The sequence below is a fragment of the Oryx dammah genome, unplaced genomic scaffold (assembly GCF_014754425.2).
Source record: "Oryx dammah isolate SB20612 unplaced genomic scaffold, SCBI_Odam_1.1 HiC_scaffold_18, whole genome shotgun sequence".
NCBI lineage: Eukaryota > Metazoa > Chordata > Mammalia > Artiodactyla > Bovidae > Oryx > Oryx dammah.
The window spans coordinates 946,787-962,743 of record NW_024070202.1 but is presented as its reverse complement, the minus strand read 5'-3'; the positions used below and the strand labels follow the sequence as shown (position 1 = coordinate 962,743).

General features: G+C 37.0%; 2 long non-coding RNA genes across 2 annotated transcripts; both read right to left on the bottom strand.

Moving 5' to 3' along the window:
- Window positions 1–2,428: 2,428 nt before the first annotated feature.
- On the bottom strand, window positions 2,429–9,639 carry LOC120877817. The gene is made up of 3 exons (XR_005724405.1): window positions 9,630–9,639; window positions 7,099–7,111; window positions 2,429–2,514 (listed from the first exon to the last, which is right to left on the bottom strand). It is a non-coding gene; the product is annotated as an uncharacterized LOC120877817 (long non-coding RNA).
- Window positions 3,438–3,600, bottom strand: LOC120877816. Its single transcript, XR_005724404.1, has 2 exons — window positions 3,571–3,600; window positions 3,438–3,537 (listed from the first exon to the last, which is right to left on the bottom strand). It is a non-coding gene; the product is annotated as an uncharacterized LOC120877816 (long non-coding RNA).
- Window positions 9,640–15,957: the final 6,318 nt, after the last annotated feature.

Here is a 15,957-nt window from a genome sequence, read left to right as displayed (position 1 = left end):
CTTTGGAGAAATGTCTGTTTAGGTTTTTCTTTTTCCCACTTTTTGAATGGTTGTTTGTTTTTCTGGAATTAAGTTGTATGAGCTGCTTGTATATTTTGGAAATTAATCCTTTTTCTGTTGATTCAGTTGCTATTATTTTCTGCCATTCTGAGGGTTGTCTTTTCACCTTGCTTAGAGTTTCCTTTACTGTGAAAAAGCTTTTAAGTTTAATCTGGTCCCACTTGTCTACTTTTGCTTTTATATCCGTTACTCTAGGGGTTGGGCCACAGAGGCTCTTGCTTTGATTTATGTCATCAAGTGTTCTGCCTGTTTTCCTCTAAGACTTCTAAAGTTTCTGGTCTTGCATTTAGGTCTTTAGTCCATTTTAAGTTCATCTTTCTGCATGGTGTTAGGAAGCATTCTAATTTCATTGTTTTACATGTAGCTGTCCAGTTTTCCCAGCACTTTTTATTGAAGAAGCTATCTTTGCCCCACTGTATATTCTTGCCTCCTTTGTCAAAAATAAGGTACCCATAGGAGCATGGGTTTATTTCTGGGCTTTATAACTTGTTCCACTGGTCTACATTTCTGTTTTTGTACCAGTAACACATTGTCTTGATGAGAATAGCTTTGTAGTGTAATGTGAAGTCAGGAACGTGGATTGCTTCAGCTCTATTCTTCTTTCTTAAGACTGCTCTGGCTATTCGGGGTCTTTTGAGTTTCCATATTTATTGTAAAAATTTTTGTCCTAGTTCTGTGAAAAATGTCATTGGGAATTTGATAGGGATTGCATTGAATCTGTAGATTGCATTTGATAGTCATTTTCACAATATTGATTCTTCCTACCCAGGAACACAGTATATCTCCCCTTCTGTTTATGTCCTCTTTGATCTAATTTATTAGTGTCTTATAATTTTCTGTGTACAAGTTCTTTTGTCTTTGTAGGTAAGTTTACTCTTAGACATTTAATTATTTCTGTTGCAATGGTGAATGGGATTGATTCTTTAAATTCTCTTTCTTATTTTTCATTGTTAGTATATAGAAATGCAAGTGATTTCTGTATATTGCTTTTGTATCCTGCAACTTTGCTAAATTCACTGATTAGCTCTAGTAATTTTCTGATACTATCTTTAGGGTTTTCTAGGTACAGTATCACATCATCTGCAAACAGTGAGAATTTTACTTCTTTCCTGATCTGGATTCATTTTATTTCTTTTTCTTCTCTGACTGCTTTAGCTAGGACTTCCAAAACTATGCTGAATAATAATAATGCAAGTGGATACCCTTGTCTTGTTCCTGACCTTACAGGGAATTCTTTCAGTTTTCCACCATTGAGAATAACATTTGCTGTAGGGTTATCATATTTTATATATAGCCTTTATTATGTTCAGGTAGGTTCCTTCTATGCCCATTTTTTGAAGAGTTTTAATCATAAATATGTGCTGAATTTTGTAAAAAGCTTTTCCTGCAACTATTGAGATGATCATTTGGTGTTTATCTTCCCATTTGTTAATATGGTGTAACACATCGATTTGTCTATTGAAGAATCCTTGAATCCCTGGAACAAATCCAAACTGATCATGGTGTATGAGTTTTTGATGTGTTGCTGAATTCTGATTGCTAAAATTGTGTTCAGGATTTTTGCATCTATGTTCACTAGTGATATTGGCCTGTAGTTTTCTCTTTCTGTATTGTCTTTGTCTGGTTTTGGTATCAGGGTGATGGTGGGCTCATAGTATGAGTTTGGAAGTGTTTCTGCCTCTGCAATTTTTTCTGAAAGAGTTTTCAAAGGATAGACATTAGCTCCTCTCTAAATTTTTGATAAAATTCTTCTGTGAAGCCACCTGGTCCTAGGCTTTTGTTTTATGGGAGATTTTTGATCATAGCTTCAATTTCAGTGCTTATAATTGGGTTGTTCATAATTTCTATTTCTTACTGGTTCAGTCTTGAAAGATTGAACTTTTCAAGAATCTGTCCATTTCTCCCAAGTTATCCATTTTATTGTCATATCATTGTTCATGATAGTCTTTTATAATCCTTTGTATTTCTGCATTGTTTGTTGTAATGTTTCCTTTTTCAATTCTAATTTTGTTTATTTAATTCTTCTCTATATTTTTCTTGATGAGTCTGGCTAAAAGTTTGTCTAATTTGTTTATCTTCTCAAGGAAACATCTTTTACTTTTATTAATCTTTGCTATTGTTTCTTTCATTCTTTTTTATTGACTGCTGCTCAGATCTTTGTGATTTCTCTCCTCTATTAATTTTGAGGGCTTTTTGTTCTTTTTCCAGTTGTTTTAGGTGTAAAGTTAGGTTGTCTATTGGAAATTTTTCTTGGTTCTTCAGGTAGGATTGTATTTCTATAAACTTGCCTCTTAGAACTGCTTTTGTTGCATCCAATAGATTTTGAGTTGTCATGTTTTCATTGTAATTTCTTTCTGGAAATTTTTTGATTTCCCTTTTGATTTCTTCAGTAACCCGTTAGATATTTAGAAACGTTGTTTAATCTCTATGTGTCTATGTTTCTTACAGTTTTAGCTTTGCAGTGAGAGAAGATACTTGATATGATTTCAATTTTCTTAAATTTACTGAGGTTTGATTTGTGACCCAGGATGTGGTCTATCCTGAAGAATGTTCCATGTGCACTTAAGAAGAAGGTATATTCTTCTGCATTTGGATGGAGTATCCTGCAAATATCAATGAGATCCATCTCATCTAATGTATCATTTAAGACTTTGTTTCCTTATTAATTTTCTGTTTTAATTATCTGCCCATTGGTGTGAGTGGGGTGTTAAAGTCTCTTCCTGTTATTGTGTTCCTGTTAGTTTCTCCTTTTATGTTTGTTAGTGTTTGTCTGTATTGAAGTGCCCCTATGTTGGGTGCATATATATTTACAATTGTTATGTCTTCCTCTTGGATTGATTCTTTGATCATTATGTAGTGTCCTTACTTATCTTTTGTAATATTCTTTATTTTAAGGTCTATTTTGTCTGATATGAAGATTGCTACTCCAGCTTTCTTTTGCTTCGCATTTGCATGGAATATATTGGTGTGGAATACGGAATATATACATGGAATATACAGCCTCTCACTTTCAGTCTTTATGTATCTTAGGTCTGAAGTAGGTTTCTTATAGGCAGCATATATATGAGTCTTGTTTTTCTATCCATTCAGTCAGTCTGTCTTTTGGTTGGAACATTTAATCCATTTACATTTAAACTAATTATTGATATATATGTTCCTATTGCCATTTTCTTAATTGTTTTGGGTTGATTTTGTAGATCTTTTTTTTTTTTTCTTCTCTTGTATCTCTTGACTATATAAGTCTCTTTAACATTTTTGTAAAGCTGGTTTGGTGGTATTGAATTCTCTTAAATTTTCTTGTCTGTAAAGCTTTTTAGTTCTCCATTAGTTTTGAATAAGATTCTTGCTGGGTACAGTAATCTGGTTGTAGATTTTCCCCTTTCAGTACTTTAAACATATCCTGCCATTTCCTTCTGGCCTGCAGAGTTGCTGCTGAAACATCAGCTGTTATGCGTATGGGGTTTCCCCTTGTATGTACTTGTTGCTTTTCCCTTACTGCTTTTAATATACTTTCTTTGTGTTTAGTCTTTGTTAGTTTGATTAGTGTGTGTCTTGATGTGTTTCTCTGTGAGTTTATCCTGTATGGGACTCTTTGTGCCTCTTGGACTTGATTGACTATTTCCTTTTCCATGTTGAGGAAATTTTCAAATATAATCTCTTCAAAAATTTTCTCATACGCTTTCTTTCTCTCTTCTTCTTCTGGGACCCCTGTAATTCGAATGTTGGTGCATTTGATATTGTACCAGAGGTCTCTGAGACTATCCTAAGCTCTTTTTATTCTTTTTACTTCATCTTGCTATTTGGAAGTTATTTCCACCATGTTATTTCCAGTTCACTGATTCATTCTGCTTCAGATATTCTATTATGGATTCCTTCTAGGGTATTTTTAATTTCAGTAATTGTGTTGTTTGTCTCTGTATGTTTATTCTTTAATTGTTCTAGGTCTTTGTTAATTGATTCTTGCATTTTCTCCCCTTTGTTTTCAAGGTTTTTGGTCATCTTTACTATCATTACTCTGAATTCTTTTTCAGATAGTTTGCCTATTCTTCATTTATTTGGACTTCTGTGTTTCTGGTTTGTTCCATCATTTGTGTAGTATTTCTCTGCCTTTTCATTATTCTTTTTAATGTATTCTGTTTGAAGTCTCCTTTCCCCAGCCTTCAAGGTTGAATTTGTCTTTCCTTTTGGTTTCCTCCCTCCTAAGGTTGGTCCAGTGGTTTACATAAACTTTGTATAGGTTAACATTTGTGCTGAGTTTTTTGTTTGATTTTCCTCTGATGGGCAAGGCTGAGTGAGGTGATAATCCCATCTGTTGATGGCTGGGTTTGTATGTTTGTTTTGTTTGTTGTTTAGATGAGGCGTCCTGAACAAGGTTCTACTGATGGTTTGGTGATGCTGGGTCCTGCATTCAAGTGGCTTCCTTTATGTGAGTTCTCACTATTTGATACTCCCTAGGGTTAGTTCTCTGGTAGTCTAGGTTCTTGGAGTCAGTGCTACCACTCCAAAGGCTTGGGGCTTGATCTCTGGTCAGGAACAAAGATTCCACAAGTGGTTTGTTATGGCATTAAGTGAGATTTAAAAAAAAGGAATCCAAGACAGATATATATACCCGTATGAAAATTGAAAAAACAGTCTAACAAAAATAAAGTACAATAGATTGACCCAGTGAACAAAGGAAATTTAAAAAATATATATTTACCAGCTAAGAACAAAACTAACTAAAGCACAAACTGGAAAACAAATCTAAAGCAAGGTGCCAAGTTGGAATAAAGCAATGAAAACAAAACTAACAAATGTTTAGAAGAAAGGAAAGAAAGAAAATAAGGAAATAATAGATATGCAAAATTAAATAGAAGTAGAAGAAGATTTATATACATTAAAGATTAGCTGCAAGGGGAAAAGAATAGTAGGAAAAGGAAACAAAAGAATAAATGTACAATAACATAATAGGCTTAAAATTTTTTTAATTATAAAAAAGAGAAAAGGCAAATAAAGGAAGAAGAAGAAAAAAAAAAAAAAAGGAAACTCCACAGAACTGTAAAAGCCCAATGTAGAGGCAGTTTCATAACAACAATAGAAAATGTGACTTAAAAAAAAATACTCGAAAGCTTAATTAGATTTAATAGTGCCAATAAAATCAACTACTACAACAGATGGAGAAGAGGGGAAAAATGAGAAAAAAATCCAAAAGAATCTGCAGAACAAGTAAAAAATAAATAAATAAATGGTTTTCTTGAGTCACTGCTGTCAGAGTCCTTTCCCTCGCTGGGAGTCTCAGTACACCTCACCTCTCTAGGATGCCCTCCAATGCTGTGCTGATCTCTGGACCTGCTGTGGAGGCAGCTCAGATTCTAATCTGGTCCTACTCCTGTGTGCTCTTGCCTCCAATGTCCACAGCTATCAGAACTAGTGTGTTTTCTTTTGAGGGAGCTCTCAGTGTCCTTTTATATATTCCATAGACACTGAATCTGCCTAGTTGATCGTGTAGATTTAATCTGCAGATTGTACAGCTTGTGGGAAGGTTTTGGGTCTTTTTCCTTAACCACACTGCCCCTGGGTTTCAACTGTGGTTTTATTTCCACCTCTGCATGTGGGTTGTTCACTGGGGTTTGCTTCTGGAGTACTTGGGTTTGCCCTATGAGGGCCAGGTGTGGAGGTGGTGCAGCTGCTTGAGTCACAGGGGTTCTGGCAGTACCTGGTACTCAGAGGAGTTGGTGGCTAGGGCAGCAGGAAATATAGTGCTCCAGAAGGGTATGGCAACCAGTGTTGGCCAATACACTCCAGTATTCTTGCCTGGAGAAACCCCCTGCCAGAAAAGCCTGGCAGGCCATGGTCTTCAGGGTTGCAAAGAGTTGGACACAACTGAAGGAACCCTGGGTGCATAGATGCACGACTTTGAGAGCTGAGCATGAAGGTGGCATAGCTGCTTGGCTTACAGGGACCCTGGTGACACAAAACATGCAGGGACACCGATTGCCTCCACTTTAGGAGTTAGCACCCTATCAGTGTCTTCTTTTGGAGCCTCATCTAGTTGGCAATCAGAAGGCTTCTTTGGCCAGTCTTTCTCTGTAGCTATGCCCGTTCAGGCACTTAGAGGGTTCCCTTGCCTATGATCCCTCTCTGTTGTTCAGTGCATCAGGCACGCCCCCCCCCACCCCCCACCCCACCACCGTTGGGGTCCTACTCTGTAGATTGGCACATCAGGCACTCAAAGAGGCACCCTGGTGGGGTCCTACTCTGTAGATTGGCACATCAGTTACTTAAAGTAGCACCCTGGGTGGGGTTCTACTCTGTAGTTCAGCGTCTCAGGTGTTTTATGGGCAGGCCTCTCTATTGTTCAGCTGCCGATGCTGGCAGATGGGGAGAGAGAGGCTATCGTAATGGCTTCACCTGCTACGTGTGACTCAGCAGTATCACTTTGCTTCCAGGGCTGCCTGGCTTTCCTCCATTGCATTTCCCACCACAATCTTCTCCCTCACATCCTCCCAATGTATCTCACCACAGTCAACAGCAGCCCTCACCCTGGGTTTTTCCACAATGCCTGAACTCCAGCTCCCACCTGCTGCATCTTCCAGGGGACCTGTGTCCCTGTTTGGGGTATGTATGGCTGCAGCAAGAACTGTCTGATTCTCATTCCATTTAGGCTGCCAAAGATCATCTGTTTCACTCTCAGCCTTAAATGTTTCTTCTGACTCAGACAGTTGCTGTGATATGGGGATTGGACCCCTGCTTCGGTTCTCTCACCTGCTGAGGGCAGGTCCAGTCCTACTAACACTCCTGTTTCCCCCACCCCAGTTTCTTCATCCTATGGAGTTTTGCATGATTCTATACATTATTTTCTGTTGGTCAGGTACTCCTGTTCATTCTCACCTGGTGTTCTACATGCACTTCTGTGTCTGAAGTTGTATTTCTGATGAATCTGTGTAGAGAGATGTACTCCACATCCACTTACTCCTCTGCCAGCTTGTTCTCTCAAGATCATATTTTTTTTTTTCTAATCTCAATGTATTTGTAAATTTTTCAGTTTTTTTTTTTTACTTGTAATTGATTTCTAGCTTTCTTACCATTGTGGTCAGAAAAGATGTTTGATATTATTTCAATTTTCTTAACTGTTTTAAGACTTGTTTTGTGACCTAACATATGATTTATTCTGGAGAATATTTCATGTGCTCTAAAGAAGAATTTGTATTTGTGATGAGAAAAATGCCTTTTGTTTTCCTAAGTTGCTGTCTAGGCATAACCCTGCTCAAACCAAAAGCTGGGCATTTAGATAAGGAGTTAGTATTTCCACTGTAGGTTCCCACTTTGTTTTTCCCAGAGAACCTTTTAACATAACTACTTAGAGAGAGTTCCATGAAAAGATAGTAACTCTGCCTCCAAGCACCTTTTAAATAATAGATGTTTGCTACCCTGCTCTGTATCTCCTGCTCTCACTGGTGACATGGGTTTGAGGATTGCTATTTTTTCAGCTCCTTGTATGCCATCTTCCCCTACTTCTGAGGTCTGGAAGAAACAAATCTTGTGACTCTATTTCTTTTATGTAAATGTATTGAAGTTGTGCCTTCAATAAAAATGACCCTGTGGGTTTCACTTTGCAAATATAGAAGCTCAGATACTGAGGGATATGCCTGCTGAATCTGTGTAACTGGCTTATTCTCCCTCATTATGCAGGTCATAAAATGCATATTATTAATTCAGCACACCAGCTGCAGCTTCTCAACACAATATCTGGTGCTGCTGGATGGAATGTTCTGTAAATGTCTGTTAAGTTCATCCAGATAATCATGTAATTTAAGTTCACTGTTCCCATGTTGATTTTATGTGTGGATGATCTATCCATTTTGAAAATGGGATATTGAAGTCCTGTAATACTGTTGTATTGTATCTATTTTTCTACTTGGGTATTAATAATTGCTTTGTATATTTCAGTGCTCTTATATTGAGAACATACTTATGAATATTATATACTCTTGATAAACTCACCCTTTCAAAATTATATAACGTCTTTCTTTGTCTATTTTACAGATGTTGGCTAAAAAAAACTTATGCCTGAATTAGGTATAGATATCCTTGGTTTCTTTTGGATTCCACTTTTTTCCTGTCCCTTCACTTTGTCTGTATGTGTGCCTTTTAATCTGAAGTAAGTCTCTTGTGAGCAGCATATCATTGGTCTTGTGTTTATTTGTTTGTTTTTAATACATCCAAACATTTTGAGTCTTTTGCTCAGAGAACTTATTCCACTTGCATTTAAAGTAATTATTGAGAGGTATGAACTTATTACCAGCAATTTTAAAATTATTTTCTGGCTGGTTTGTAATCCCCTTGTTCCTTTCTTCTTTGTTTTGCCTCTTTCTTTGTGATTTGACAATTTTCTGTAGTGGTATGATTAGATTCCTTCTTCTGTATCTTTTGTGTATCTATTATAGGTTTTTGCTTTGTGAGTAACATAAGCCTCATAACATAAGCCTTGAAAGAGTCTATTTAAACTGATAACAACTTTCAGTTCAAACACATAGGAAAGCTCTATATTTTACTCTCCTGCAATGTTTTATGATATAAATTACATCTTCTTACCTTGTGTATTAATTAGCAAACTATTATAGCTATAGTTATTTTTACTACCTTTGCTTTTAACTTTAATACCAGATTTATAAGTGATTTACTACTACCATTACATTAGAGTACTCTAAGTTTAACTATAAACTTACCTTTGCCAGTGAGATTTATACTTTCACATGTTTTCTTGTTACAAATTAGTCATTTTATTTTGGCATGAAGAAGTATATTTAACAGGCCTTTAAGGCTAATTTATGGTGATGAACTCTTCAGGTTTTGCTTGTCTGAAAACCTCAGTATCTTTCTTTCATTTCTGAAGTGTACTTTTTATGAGTAGGATGTTCTTAACTGGCTTTTTTTTTTTTTTTCAGCACCTTAAATATATCATGCCACTTCCTTTTGGCCTACAAATTTTCTGTTGAAAAAATTTCAGGCAGTCTTATGAAGGTTCTCCAAGATATAACAACTGTCATTTTAAAAATTTCTCTTCTTGTCTTTAACTTTTGACAATGTAATTATAAAGAGTAATGGTGTGAGCCATCTCATTTGAAACTCTCTCTGCTTCCTGGAGACGGACATCTGTTTCCTTCTCCAGTTTAAGGAATTTTTCAGCCATAAGTTCTTTAAATAATTTTTTGCCCTTTTCTCTCTTGTATTCCTCTCAGAGCTCTGTAATGCAAATGTCTGTCCACTTGAGGTCCCGTAAGTCCCCTAAGCTATCTACATGCATGGAAGCCAGAGAGACCCAAACTTGAGCAATTGATGAAAACACATGCATCAAAGAATCTGAATAAAAGGAGCCTGAAAATACAAAAAAAAAAAATTCAGAATAGAGACATCACTGATGACCTTAGTGTGTAGAATTTCAATGAGATGTTATGATTGCCATGTACTGTAAGTTAAAATTCAACCTGAATGCAATGGTGCAGACAGACTGTGATTCCAAGCAGCCAGAAAAAAATGTATGGGCAGAGTTCTCATAAGATGGCAGAGTAAAAATAACTTGAGCTCACCTCTTCTCATGAGCACCCCAAAACCAGAACTAACTGCTTACAATTATTGAAAAACACTGGAACCTAAATAAAGATAATTTACCACCAAAAACATGAAGATTAAGCCCAATCAGATGGTAGGAGGTGTGAATTCATAATATAATCAAGTCCCATATCCCCAAGGGTGAGTGACCTGCAAACTGGTGATATCACAGAAGTTCTTCTATAGGAGGGAGAGCTCTGAGCCCTACAACAGGCTCCTCAGGTTGACAGTCTGACATCCAGAGGAACACTCTGAGGGGGCTTGAGCACAGGTGCTCCACAGGACTGGAGGAAACAGAGATTCCACTCTTGGAATATGCACACAAGGTCTTGTGCTTACCAGGACCCAGGGCAAAAGTAGTGACCTCATAGAAACCTAGATCAGACCTAGCTTCTTGTCTGGTGTGGGACAGCCGTGGCTCATTTTGAGAACAAGGACACTGGTGGCAGAGGTACTGGAAAATATTCATTGGCATCAGCTATCATGGCAGCCACCATTTTGGGGAGGAAGACCTGATTCAGCCCACTCCCAGTGCTGAGATGCCTCAAATCAAACAACCAATAGGGCAGGAACACAGTCCAACCCATCAGGAGACCTAAAGTCTTCTTGAGCACATACCTACCCACTAAACAAACACCTTGGCATGGCCCATTAGAGGGACAAGACACAACTCCACTCACTAGTGGACAGGAAATAGTCCTTCCCACTAGGAAGCCTGCACAAATATCTTAAACAGCCTCATCCAATAGAGGGAAGACAGCAGAAGCAAGAAATCAATGATCTGGCACCTTGTGGGATCTCCTGGCCCTTGGCCCTTCCATGATGAGAGGGGAATGTATTGATGGGACACATAGGACATCTCCTAGAGTGGGCCATTTGTCCAAGGTTGAGAAAAATAAATAACCCTCCACATATATAAAAATACAAATATCAATCTAGATCAAATGAGATGGCAGAGGAGTATGTTTCAGATGAAGGAATAAGATTAAACCCAGAAAAGAGCCAAATGATGTGTAAATAGACACTGAGAAAGAGTTCAGAGTAATGATTATAAAGATAGCCTAAACCTTGGAAAAAGAATGGACACATAGAGGAAGAAATTGGAAGATGTCTTTAACAAAGAGCTAGAAAATATAAAGAATAACCAGAGTTGAAGAATCCAATAGCTAAAATGAGAAACACACTAGAAGAAATAAATACCAGAATAAACAAGGCAGAAGTGAGCTGGAAGACAGAGTGGTGGTAAGTTAGCTGGAAAATAGAGTGGAGGAAATCACTGCCACAGAATAGAATAAAGAAAAAGGAATGAAAATAAACTAGAGCAGTTTAAGAGACATCTGGGACAAAGTCATACACACCAACATACCCATTACCATACATACCTATAGGGGTCCCAGAAGGAAAAGAGAAATAAAAAAGACCTGAGAAAATATTTGAAGAGGTAATAGGTGAAAAATTCCCCAACATGGGAAAGAAAGCATGCACCCAAGTCCAGGAAGTACAGAGAGTTCCATATAGGATTAATCAAAGGAAGAACACACTGAGAAAACAGTAATAAAAGTAACAAAAATTAAAAAACAAAAAGAAAACATTAAAAGCAACAAGGGTGATTGCTGTTGTTCACAAATAAAATACAATAATTTACAGGGAAATTATCATAAGATTATTAGCTGATTTGTCATCAGAAACTCCAGGCCAGAAGGAAGGGGCACAACCTATGTAATGTGATGAAAGAGAAAAACCTACAACCAAGAATACTCTACCCATCAAGGTTCTGATTAAGATTTGAGGGAGAAATCAAAAACTTCATAGATAAGCAAGCTAAAAGAATCTAGGGCCATAAAACTAGCTTTACAACAGATACTAAAGGAAATTATCTTGGCCAAAACTAGAAACAAATTTATAAAATGGGAAAGCTCACTGGTAAAGGTAGACATACAATAGATGTAGAGAATGAGCCACAAGCAAATATGATATCTAAGCTAGTTATTGTGGTAGAATGAGAGTACAGAAGCTAGATATTTGAAATGCATTTAAAATTGAGTGATCAGCAACTTAAAACCATTATACATATACACACACACACAGACTCTTATAACAAATCCTCATGGTAGGTGCAAATCAAAAATCTATAATAGATATACTCACACACACAAAAAAAAGTAATGCAATTGCAACTTTAGATATAGTCATCAAACCACAAGAAAAGAAAACAAAATAAGGGGGGAAAAATCTACAAAGATAAATCCAAAACAATTAACAAATGTGTGCTGTGCTGTGTTAAGTCATTTCAATCATGTTCAACTCTTTGCAACCCTATGAACAGTAGCCTGCCATGTTTCTCTATCCATGGAATCCTCCAGGCAAGAATACTGGAGTGGGTTGCCATGCCTTTCTCCAGGGAATCTTCCTGACCCAGGGAATCGAACCTTCATCTCTACATCTCCTGTATTGGCAGGCAGGTTCTTTACTACTAGTGTCACTTGGGAAGCCCAGTTAACATATATTTACATTAAATGTAATTAAATTAAACGTTCCAACCAAAATGCATACACTGGCTGAATAGATACAAAAATAAGAGCCATAAAATAACTGTCTATAAGAGATCCACTTCAGATCTAGGGACATATACAGACTGAAAGTGAAGGGACAGAAAATGTATTTAATACAAAAAGAAATGAAAAGAAAACAGCTGGAGTAGCAATGCTCATATCAGACAAAGCAGACTTTAAAGACTGTTACAAGGGACAAGCAAGGACATTACATAATGATCAAGGGGTCAATCCAATAAGATATAACAACTGTAAATATTTATGCAGCCAACATAGGAGCACTTAAATACACAAGGCAAATGTTAATAAACATAAAAGAAATTGGCAGTGCTACAATAATAGTGGGGGACATAATATCCCACTTAAAACAATGGACAGAGCATCAAGACAAAATTCAATAAAGAAACACAGGCCTTAATGACACATTAGACCAGATGGATTTAATTATCACATTATAGAGCATTCCATCCAAAGACAGTAGAATGCACATTTATTTCAAATGCATATGGAACATCCTCCAGGATAGGTTACATGCTGAACCACAAAACAAGCCTGAGTAAATTTAAGAAAACTGAAATAATATCAAGCAACTTTCCCAGTCACAATACTTGAAATTACAAGTCAACCACAAGAAAAAAGAAAACTGCAAAAACACAAACACATGGAGGCTAAATAATATGCTGCTAATCAACCAATAGACCAGTGAAGAAATCGAGGAGATAATTAAAAAATGCCTAGAGGGAAACGAAAACATGCTGAAGCATCATGAATATCATGAAAACATGATGATCTAAAACCTACAAGACACAGCAGAAGCAGTTCTAAGGTTTAAATTGATAGCAATAAAATCTTACCACAGAAAACAAGAAAAATCTCAAATAAACCAAATCTTACACCTAAAACAACTAGGTGCTCAGTCACTCAGTTGTGTCCAATTCTTCACAATCCCATGAACTATGGAATCATCTGTCCATGGAATTTTCCAGGCAAGAATACTGGAGTAGGTTACCATTTCCTACCCCATAAAGCAACTAGAGAAAAAAAGAATAAACAAACCTGAAATTAGTAAAAAGAAAGAAATCACAAGATCAAAGTAGAAATAAATGAAATGGAGATGAAGAAAACAATAAGAAAGGACAATGAAATGTTGGTTCTTCCAAAAGAAAAACAAAATTGATAGATCTTTACAAAGACTCATCAAGAAAAAAATGGGAGAAGGCCAAAGTCAATAAAATTAGAAATGAAAAGAAGTTACAAATGATACCACAGAAAAATAGAAGACTATAAGAGAGTACTATGCCAACAAAATAGATAATCTAAAAAAAATAAATAAATCAATTCTTAAAAAGGTACAATTTCCTAAGACTAAACCATGAAGAAACAAAATATGAATAGATTAATCACAAGTAATGTGATTGTAATGATGATTTTAAAAACTCCCAAAAAACAAAAGCCCAGGACCAAATGGCTTCACTGGTGAATTCTATTAAACATTTAGAGAAGGTTTAACATTTACCCTTCTGAAGCTATTTAAAAATATTGCAAAGTCACACTCTCAAACTCATTCTATGAGGCCACCATTATCCTGATGCCAAAACCAAAGATACCAAAGGAAAAAAAAATAAATTACAGGTCAATATCACTAATGAATGTAGAGGCAAAAATACTCAACAAAATTTTAGCATACTAAATCCAACATATATTAAAAGGATCAAACCCCATGATCAGTGGGATTTATCCCATGGATGCAAGAATTCTTCAGTATCCACAAATTAGTGTAAAATGCAACAATAAGAAACTGAAGAATAAAAACCATGTGATCATCTCAGTAGACATTGAAAAAGTTTCTGATAAAGTTCAACATCCATTATGATAAAAATTCTCCACAAGGTGTACATAGATGGAATATACCTCAACTTAATAAGAACTGTATATGACAAACCAACTGCTAACATCACACTCAATGCTAACAAGCTGAAGGCGTTTCCTTTAAGATCAAGAATAAGACAAGGAAGTCCACTCTTAACAATTTATTCAGCTTAATTTTGGAAGTCCTAGCTACAACAACCACAAAAGAAAAAGGTATAAAAGAAACCCAAATTGTAAATGAAAAAGTAGACCTATCACTGTTTACATAATAATATACATTAGTTCAGTTCAGTTCAACTACTCAATCATGGTCGACTCTGCGACCCCAGGAACTGCAGCATGCCAGGCTTCCCCGTCCATCACCAAGGTTTACTCAAACTCATGTCCATTGAGTCAGTGATGCCATCCAGCCATCTCATCCTCTGTCCTTTCCTTCTCCTTCTGCCTTCAATCTTTCCCAGCATCAGGGTCATTTAAAATGAGTCAGTTCTTTGCACCAGGTGGCCAAAGTATTGGAGTTTCAGCTTCAACAGCAGTCTTTCCAATGAACATTCACTACTGATCTCCTTTAGAAAGGACTGGTTGAATCTCCTTGCAGTCCAAGGGACTCTGAAGAGTCTTCTCCAACTGCTGCTGCTGCTGCTAAGTCGCTTCAGTCGTGTCCGACTCTGTGCGACCCCATAGACGGCAGCCCACCAGGCTCTGCCATCCCTGGGATTCTCGAGGGAAGAACACTGGAGTGGGTTGCCATTTCCTTCTCGAATGCATGAAAGTGAAATGTGAAAGTGAAGTCGCTCAGTCGTGTCCGACTCTTCACGACCCCATGTACTGCAGCCTACCATGCTCCTCAGTCCATGGGATTTTCCAGGCAAGAGTACTGGAGTGGGGTGCCATTGCCTTCTCCAACACCAATTCAAAAGCATCAATTATTTGGTGTTCAGCTTTCTTTATAGTCCAACTCTCACATCCATACATGACTACCAGAAAAACCATAGCCTTGAATAGATGGACCTTTCTTGGAAAAGTAATGTCTTTTTAATAAGCTGTCTAGGTTGGTCATAATTTTTCTTCCAAGGAGTAAAAATCTTTTAATTTTATGGTTGCAGTCACCATGTTCAGTGATTTTGGACCCCCAAAAAATAAAGTCTGCCACTGTTTCAACTGTTTCTCCATCTATTTACCATGAAGTTATGGGGCCAGATATTATGCTCTTATTTTTTTGAATATTGAGTTTTAAGCCAACTTTTTCACTCTCGTCTTTCACTTTCATCTAGAGGCTCTTTAGTTCTTCAGTTTCTGCCATAAGTGTTATGTCATCTACATATCTGAAGCTATTGATATTACTCCCAACAATCTTGATTCCAGCTTGTGCTTCATCGACCCCAGAGTTTCCCATGATGTATGCTGCATATTAGTTAAATAAGCAGGGTGACAATATATAGCTGTGATGTACTCCATTCCCGATGGAAGCAGTCTGTTGTTCCATGTCCAGTTCTAACTGTTTCTTCCTGACCTGCATATAGACTTCTCATGAAGCAGGTCAGATGGTATGGTATTCCTGTCTCTTTCAGAATTTTCCTCAGTTTGTTGTTATCCACACAGTCAACGGCTATGGCATAGTCAGTAAAGCAGAAAATATGATTTTCTGGAACTCTCTCACTTTTTCAATGATCCAACGGATGCTGGCAATTTGATCTTTGCTTCCCCTCCCTTTTCTATATCCAGATCAAACATTTGGAAGTTCATGGTTCATGTACTGTTAAAGCCTGGCTTGGAGAATTTTGAGCATTACTTTGCTAGCATGTGAGATGACTCTTGAGAAATCTGTATGCAGGTCAGGAAGCAACAGTTAGAACTGGACATGGAACAACAGACTGGTTCCAAA